Source organism: Anolis sagrei, chromosome 4 (assembly GCF_037176765.1).
Source record: "Anolis sagrei isolate rAnoSag1 chromosome 4, rAnoSag1.mat, whole genome shotgun sequence".
In the NCBI taxonomy this organism is placed as follows: domain Eukaryota; kingdom Metazoa; phylum Chordata; class Lepidosauria; order Squamata; family Dactyloidae; genus Anolis; species Anolis sagrei.
Window position 1 is genome coordinate 44,388,312 of NC_090024.1, and position 8,288 is coordinate 44,396,599.

General features: G+C 46.0%; 1 protein-coding gene across 4 annotated transcripts in view; it reads right to left on the reverse strand.

Moving 5' to 3' along the window:
- Positions 1-6,327, reverse strand: part of SULF1 (sulfatase 1) — a 132,472-nt gene extending 126,145 nt beyond the window's left edge. For 3 of the 4 annotated variants that reach the window (XM_060775444.2, XM_060775441.2, XM_060775443.2), the window contains exon 1: positions 6,017-6,327. The gene's annotated coding sequence lies outside the window, so the exon portion shown is untranslated. The remainder of the gene's footprint in view (positions 1-6,016) is intronic. The other variant, XM_060775446.2, reaches the window with a different exon arrangement.
- Positions 6,328-8,288: the final 1,961 nt, after the last annotated feature.

Genomic DNA, 8,288 nt, shown 5'->3' on the forward strand with positions numbered 1-8,288 from the left:
AGGGGGAAGGAAGGGTGGAGAGATGGATGAACTGCAAAGAATGCTTAGCTCAGTAAAATTACATTTTGACACCTAAGTGAAGGTGAGGAATTGTTAAAAGAAGAGAATCCCAAGAAACAAATAAAACCTAACATTTGATCTTTCAGTCTAGCTGTTCTTTCCACTTCACTTCTATGCCACAATTTGGGTAACTATGCCACAATTTGGGTAACTTGCCAGAAAACTTGGTCCAAGTTTTCTGGCAAGGACTCTACCTTCCCAGCAACTTTATAAGGCATCTCCAGAACTGGCAAACAACCTCTTCAAAAACCTTGAGAGAGGCAGCCACTGCCCAGCATACAGCTTACACAACCTTGAGCAATGGTATGACTCGGAATGAAGAGAGCTTCCTAGAATCCTAGGTTAGAGGTTGAGAAATAACAAACTTGACCAAAACCACAAAGTGGGCTTCATAGCTGAGCAGTGATTTGAAATGTTCCTGATCCAAGTCTAACACTCCAACCTCCTACACCACACTGACTTTTAAGTTGCCTGCTATGTTCTACATTCCAGAATGAAACCAAATCCCTCCTTCCCCGTGTGAATGAGAGAGAGAGAAGAATGAAGAGAAATACATCTTTGCTCAAATTCAAAGAAAGTTTCCTCTGTGCTGGCAACTGTCTCAACCACAGTGGTTCCTCCTGCCTCTGACAACATGTCCTTTTTCTTGTTCTTCAGATAATCGCACCAAGCAATATCCTTTAAGCCCTGAACAGTTTTACAGCTGTTGAGTTGCTAATGGGAACTTCATGTGTGTGTATCCAGCACAAGTGCTGTCAGGATGAAACCAAATGTCAACTTGAGGTATGCAGCAGTAGCCATAAATATTCCTTTGAACATTTCCCATCTGGAACAGTAGATTATGTTTGGACAAAGAGCTGAACTAGCTTGAGGGCATTGTCTTTCTCTCTCTCACTTTTCTCCTCCTATCCTTTTAAAAAAAAGAGACAGCCGTCTTCAGGTCGAGTGATGTGAGAAGAACATTAGTTGACATCCTTGTTCAGGATTTGACTTTCTTTGGGAAACAGTAGCATAGTTGCCCGAACTTCTCAAAAATATGCACATTACTTGAGTTTGGGGGGACTACATCTGGTGTGGGATTTGGGGGACTACTTCAAAAATGTTTTCAAGCTCTACAAATCACTGACTACACAATCCTATGTGTACTCACTCCATATCAGTCACATCAAGATTCACACATATTTACTTTTGGAACAAACATGCAAAGGATCAGGTTGTAGGTCAGTTATCTGAAACTCCCCCAGAGAGCTGGAAGCAACCCAGTAATTATACTGTGGCATGCTCACTGTTTGCATGTCAACATTCTTGACACTGCTGTGCCTTGCATTTATTATATAGTTCCCAAACCCTACATCTTTATGGAGACAGGGAGGCTGAGGGAACCTTCCCACGTTTCTGTATTTCTTTGTACTGAAGCAAAGGACCAGACTTGTAACGTTTTTACATCACTGTTGAAAGAAGTGGTCTTCTTTTTTTGGCCTTAAAAGATCTGGGAAAGTTTCCATATCTCCTGAGGAGCTTTGAGTGGGGAGGAAAAATCAAAATACTCCTATTTCAGTCATTTCGCTTCTAGACTAATTAGCAGTTTGATAATACGTTTATTTAATACTGCTGGAGGGGGTTATTTGTAAGGATGCTTTCTCGCAGCACTTGAGAATCAAAGGAGAGTATAATCTGTAAAGCAGCCAAGCAGGCACATGGGGTGGGGGCAAAGGAATGCTAAAATGTATACTTTCAACTTGGGAAAAGGTTTCCTGGGTACAGATATTTGGCAGAGTCACATAACAGAATCACAGAATATCTATCATAAATAAGCTCTGTTCCTTTACCTGATTGATCTTATTTCATAAAGTAGTGTTTCTCAACCTGGAGGTCAGGACCCCTGGGGGGTTGTGATGGAGTGTCAAGAGTGGTTGCCAAAGATACAGTATTTTCTGTTGGTCATGGGGTTCTGTGTGGGAAGTTTGGTTCAATTCCATTGTTGGTGGAGTTCAGAATGCTCTTTGATTGTAGGTGAACTATAAATCCCAGCAACTAAAATTCCCAAATACCAATATCATTTTCCTCAAACTCCACCAGTGTTCACATTTGGGCATATTGAGTATTTATGCCAAGTTTGGTCTAGATCTATAATTGTTTGAGTCCACAGTGCTGTCTGGATGTAGGTGAACTACAACTCCAAAACTCAAAACCCACCAAACCCTTCCAAGTATTTTCTGTTAGTCTTGTGAGTTCTATGTGCCAAGTTTGGTTGGTACATAAAGCTGCAATCATGAAAACACTTGCTCCAAGGAAGCAAATCCTATTGTGAAGGGGTTTGGCCAGAGAAACTTGCACAACTTCCAAATGACAAAATCAATCCCCTTCCAATCGCACCAGTATTCAAATTTCGGCATAACTGGTATTTGTGCCAAATTTGGTCCAGTGAATGAAAATACATCTTACATATCGGATATTTACATTACGATTCATAACAGTAGCAAAAGTACTGTTATGAAGTAGCAATTAAAATAATGTTATGTTTGAGGGTCACCACAACATGAGAAAGTGGATTAAGGGGCCGTGGCATTAGGAACACTAAGAACCACTGTCATAAAGGGTTATGCTTGTGTATAATTAGGAGCCCCCGGTGGCACAATGGGTTAAACCCCTGTGCTGGCAGGACTGCTGACTGACAGGTCAGGGGTTCAAAATTGGGGAGAGCACTGATGAGCTCCCTCTGTCAGCTCCAGCTCCCCATGCAGGGACATGAGAGAAGCCTCTTCCAAGGATGGTAAAACATTGAAACATTTGGGTATGGGTGTCCCCTGGGCAACATCCTTGCAGATGGCCAATTCTCTCACACCAGAAGCAACTTGCAGTTTCTTAAGTTGCTCCTGACATGAAAAAAGTGTATCATTTATATAATTTCCTACCTGTAAAGGCTGAAACAGCAGTGTTAGATCAGCCATAGTAGACATGAGAGAGACTATAATCTTCCACGTGTTTCACAAGGAATGCAAGCATTATTTTCAAGTGTCAAGACTCAGTTCATTAGGAGCAGACGTTGTTTCACACACAGAGACAGCCTCCAATAAATAGCAGATCAGAAAACAAAGCTGCATTCTACTTAAGTTGCAGAGTTGCTTTCTTCATCCCTTTGTAGGAGCCCAGAGAGCAGTAAAAAGCCCGATCCTATTCATGATATCACTTCAAATGCATTTTTGAGTTCAGCGGAGCTTACTCTGAAATCCAGTCGGCAATAGGGCCCAAAAGGCTGCAATCATGAAAACACTTGCTCCAAGGAAGCAAATCCTATTGTGAAGGGGTTTGGCCAGAGAAACCTGCACTGGATCACACTGCACCTTAGCCCTGTTCACCCTAAAAGGAGGGACACATAAAAAAGCTCTTCCAAATTTAATTAACACTTCAGATAGCCTGTTTAGAATCTATTAATACAGCTAGGCTTTAATGATCCGTTATGGTAATGCTACTTAGTTTTCAGCGACTCGTAAAACTTTCACAAACAGACCTACAAATGAATTACATCCATCTGCTCCTCCGCAGCTGTGAGAGCAGCTTCTCCACATTACTAGGTCTGTTGGCTTCCCTTCCTGCTTCTCTCTCTCTCCCGCTAAAAAAAATCCATGCAGCTTTGCCAAGCCTTTGACTTACTCCTGCTCTGCCCTGCTTTCCCAAAAGAAGTCCTCAAACTGTACAGGCCCCTTTAAAGAGACACAAATTGGGGGGAAAGCCTCATCTCCTACTAAGCCAGCAACTTCTGTATCTGTACTCCAACATCCCATTGTCCAAATTGTGTGTGTTTTTTTGGGGGGGGGGGATGTTCTTTTAAAGGGGATCCCACAGGGGGAGGGGGCACAATTTTGAAAAGGGGAATGTGCCCAGAAGACTGGAAGGTCTACTAAACTCCTGCGATCCATCTCCTTGAAGTTTAGCTTCTGAAATATTAGTTTGAGGGAGAAGGCCGATGAATGGAGGGTGGCTCATGCCACTGAGAGTGCCTTGCCCCCCCCTTGCAATCCTGTGCCTCCTCCTCCCTCCTAAAGATGATGGAGGAAGGAGTTTCAGGTCCTTGAGGATAAGCAGGCATCCAACCCTGCCCAGTGTTATCTGTCAGCTGGACAATAGCCGCATTGATAAAGCACCCACAACTGGCATTGACAAGTGCGCTGGGCTGGCATGCCATTCAAAACCAGCATTGGGTGAGTGTGTGCAAGAGCGAGAAAGAGGGGGGGGGCTCAATCTACACTGTGAAATTGATGCACTTTCAAACCACTTTGACTGCCATGGCTTCATGTGGTGGAAGAATGAGTGCTACAGCTTGGTGCACTCTTTGGCTTCTCTGCTAAAGACCTTGGAATACAACAGGGGCTAGGATCCCATAACATGGAGCCATGGCAGTTCAAAAGTGGGACTGCACTGCATTACGTCCACAGTGTAGATGCACCCAGAGAGAGAGAGGAAGAGAGAGGGAGGGACCAAATGGGTCCTCTTTTCTGAGAGTTGTATCTTGGCGCACTCTTTGGCTTCTCTGCTAAAGACCTTGGAATATGGCAGGGGCTAGGATTCTATAATGTGGAGCCATGGCAGTTCAAAAGTGGGCTCAAACTACATTAAGTCCACACTGTGGACAGAACCAAATAGAGGGGGGGGGGACCCAATGGGTCTTCTTTTCTGAGTGTTGTAGCTTGGCACACTCTTTGGCTTCTCTGCTAAAGACCTTGGAGTAAGACAGGGGCTAGGAATCTATAATAAGGAGCCATGATAATTCGAAAGTGGGATCAAACTACATTAAGTCCACGGTGTAGATGTACCCGGGGGGGGGGGGGGAGAGGAAGGCACCCAATGGGTCCTCTTTCCTGAGTGTTGTAGCTTGGTTTTTCTGCTCGAGACCTTGGAATAGAACAGGGCTAGGATTCTATAATCTGGAGCCATGGCAGTTGAAAAGTGGGATCGAACTGCATCAATTCCACAGTGTAGATGTACCCAGATAGAGGGGGGGGGGGGGAGAAAGGGAAGCACCCAATGGGTCCCCTTTTCTGAGTGTTGTAGCTTGGCACACTCTTTGGCTTCTCTGCTAAAGACCTTGGAGTAAGACAGGGGCTAAGAGTCTATAACAAGGAGCCATGGTAATTCGAAAGTGGGATCAAACTACATTAAGTCCACTGTGTAGATGCACCCAGAGAGAGAGAGAAAGAGAAAGGAAAGCACCCAATGGGTCCTCTTTCCTGAGTGTTGCAGCTTGGCACACTCTTTGGCTTCTCTGCTAAAGACCTTGGAGTAAGACAGGGGCTAGGAGTCTATAACAAGGAGCCATGGTAATTCGAAAGTGGGATCAAACTACATTAAGTCCACTGTGTAGATGCACCCAGAGAGAGAGAGAAAGAGAAAGGAAAGCACCCAATGGGTCCTCTTTCCTGAGTGTTGCAGCTTGGCACACTCTTTGGCTTCTCTGCTAAAGACCTTGGAGTAAGACAGGGGCTAGGAGTCTATAACAAGGAGCCATGGTAATTCGAAAGTGGGATCAAACTACATTAAGTCCACTGTGTAGATGCACCCAGAGAGAGAGAGAAAGCGAAAGGGAAGCACCCAATGGGTCCTCTTTTCTGAGTGTTGCAGCTTGGCACACTCTTTGGCTTCTCTGCTAAAGACCTTGGAATAAGACAGGGGCTGGGATTCTATAACAAGGAGCCATGGCAGTTCAAAAGTGGGGTCAAACAGCATTGAATCCACAGTGTAGATGCCCCCAGAGAGAGACAGAGATTGGGTCAAACAGCATTGAATCTACAGTGTAGCTGCACCCAGAGAGAGAGATGCACCCAATGGGTCCTCTTTTCACCTGAGCGACCTGAGAGGCGGAGAGTGCTCTCTTTCGCGTCCTCCTCCTCCCCCCTCCTCCCCCCTCCTCCTCTCCTCAGCCCCCTCCCCACCGCCCAAAAAGAGTCTCAAAGGGCACCTTTTCCGCTGGGTTTGGGAGGCAGAGAGCACCGCGCCGCTGGGGCTGCCCTAATCCCGACTCCAAGGCGATGCTGAGGACACGCACTAACCCGAACCATCTGTTGAAAGCCGTCCTCCAGCCCCTTGGCCACTCCGAAGAGAGGAGGAGGAAGAGGAGAGAGAGCGCGGTGTCAAGGCGAGGGCGGCCCAATCCAAGCGCCGCGAGGAAGGAGGCACGAGAGAGAGAGAGAGAGAGACAAAACCCGGCTGGAGGTGGGCGCGCGCCCTTCGCCAAGTAACCTGAGCGTGGCCCGCAGGAAGGGCGGCTGCTAAAAAGCGCTTTGGAGGGGGGAGAGGGAGGGGGCGGGGCCACGGGGAAGGGGCGGGGCTTCATCCTTGCGGGAGGGGGGGGGAAGGAAGCCCGGGCTTCTCGCCTTGCATTTCCAAAGGACCCGCCGCCTGCAAAACACCGGACTTGGAGGGAGACCTGCTGCTGGCTGCTTTCTTTCGGGATGAGTTGAAAAGGCGCAAAAAGGAGAGGCTTCTCTAGAAAAAAAGCCTCCAGAAACCGGGGAGGGAAGAGAGAGAGAGGATAAACTTTCCTATTGGCATCTTTGGGACCCAAAGTTTGCAGGGAGGGATGGAAAGCAACCACGAGAGGAAGACCAATGCTCTTGGATTCTGTTTTAATGTTTGTGGATGCGAAATTGAAATGCATTGAATGTAAATAAACATAATAATAATAATAAAGACATGACAACAGATGTCTCCAAACCTTTCCTGTTGGTGACACACTCTTTTTTAGACACCGATCATTTCGTGAAACAGTAATTCAGTTTTATCAGCAAACCAACTCCTTGTAAGAGACACAAACACATACATACATTGTAATAATGTAGGAGGAAACAACATATCTCATGAAAATATTTCATTGAAATATATATATATATATAAATAAAATGTAATGTTCATTTGTGGGAACAAGCTGGAATGCGTCCAGAGGAGGGCGACTAAAATGATCAAAGGTCTGGAGAACAAGCCCTATGAGGAGCGGCTTAAGGAGCTGGGCATGTTTAGCCTGAAGAAGAGAAGGCTGAGAGGAGATATGATAGCCATGTATAAGTATGTGAGAGGAAGCCACAGGGAGGAGGAGGGAGCAAGCTTGTTTTCTGCTTCCCTGGAGACTAGGACGTGGAACAATGGCTTCAAACTACAAGAGAGGAGATTCCATCTAAACACGAGGAAGAACTTCCTGACTGTGAGAGCCGTTCAGCAGTGGAACTCTCTGCCCCGGAGTGTGGTGGAGGCTCCTTCTTTGGAAGCTTTTAAACAGAGTCTGGGTGGCCATCTGTCAGGGGTGCTTTGAATGCAATATTCCTGCTTCTTGGCAGGGGGTTGGACTGGATGGCCCATGAGGTCTCTTCCAAATCTTTGATTCTATGATTCTATGATTGACACAACTCAAAAACCACTGGACAAATTGACACCAAATTTTGACACAATACACCTATCCGTATTTTACATTTTCTGGAACTCTTAATCAGACTGGGTGGTATAAAAAGTAGTGTACAGAACAGTGTTTCTCAGTCTGGAGGTCAGGACCCATGGGGGTTTCAGAGGTGTCGACAAAGACCATCAGAAAACATATATTTCTGGTGGTTGTAGGGACCCCTTTGGCAGAGAAGGCTGAAGATCTCTCTGCCTGTCATTGTCTTCCTTTTTGGAAACAGAAGGCAAACCCTCCCACCAAAAGCCCTCCTCTGCTGTGATTTGCCAGCCTCTCAGCCTGCTTCTCAGCCAAGGGGAGGGCTGTTTCTGAGACTCCCAGTGGGGAGAGGAGAGCAGGTATGCTTGGCACATATGCCAGTGAGGGAGCATGTGTGAGGCTGGAGGGAGGCTCCTGCCAGTGAATCCCTTCAAGGCATGAGGCTTCTGTGTGGGAAGTTTGGCCCAATTCTATCATTGGTGGGGTTCAATCCTAGCAACTACAACTCCCAAATGTCAAGGTCTATTTCCCCCAAACTCCACCAGTGTTCACATTAGGGCATATTGAGAATTCATGTCAAGTTTGGTCCAGATCCATCATTGTTTGAGTCCACAGTGCTCTCTGGATGTAGGTGAACTACAACTCCAAAACTCAAGGTCAATCCCATCAAACCTTTCCAGTATTTTCTGTTGGTCATGGGAGTTCTGTTTGCCAAATTTGGTTCAATTTCATAATTGGTGGAATTCAGAATGCTCTTTGATTGTAGGTCAACTCTAAATCCCTGCAACTACAACTCCCAAATGAC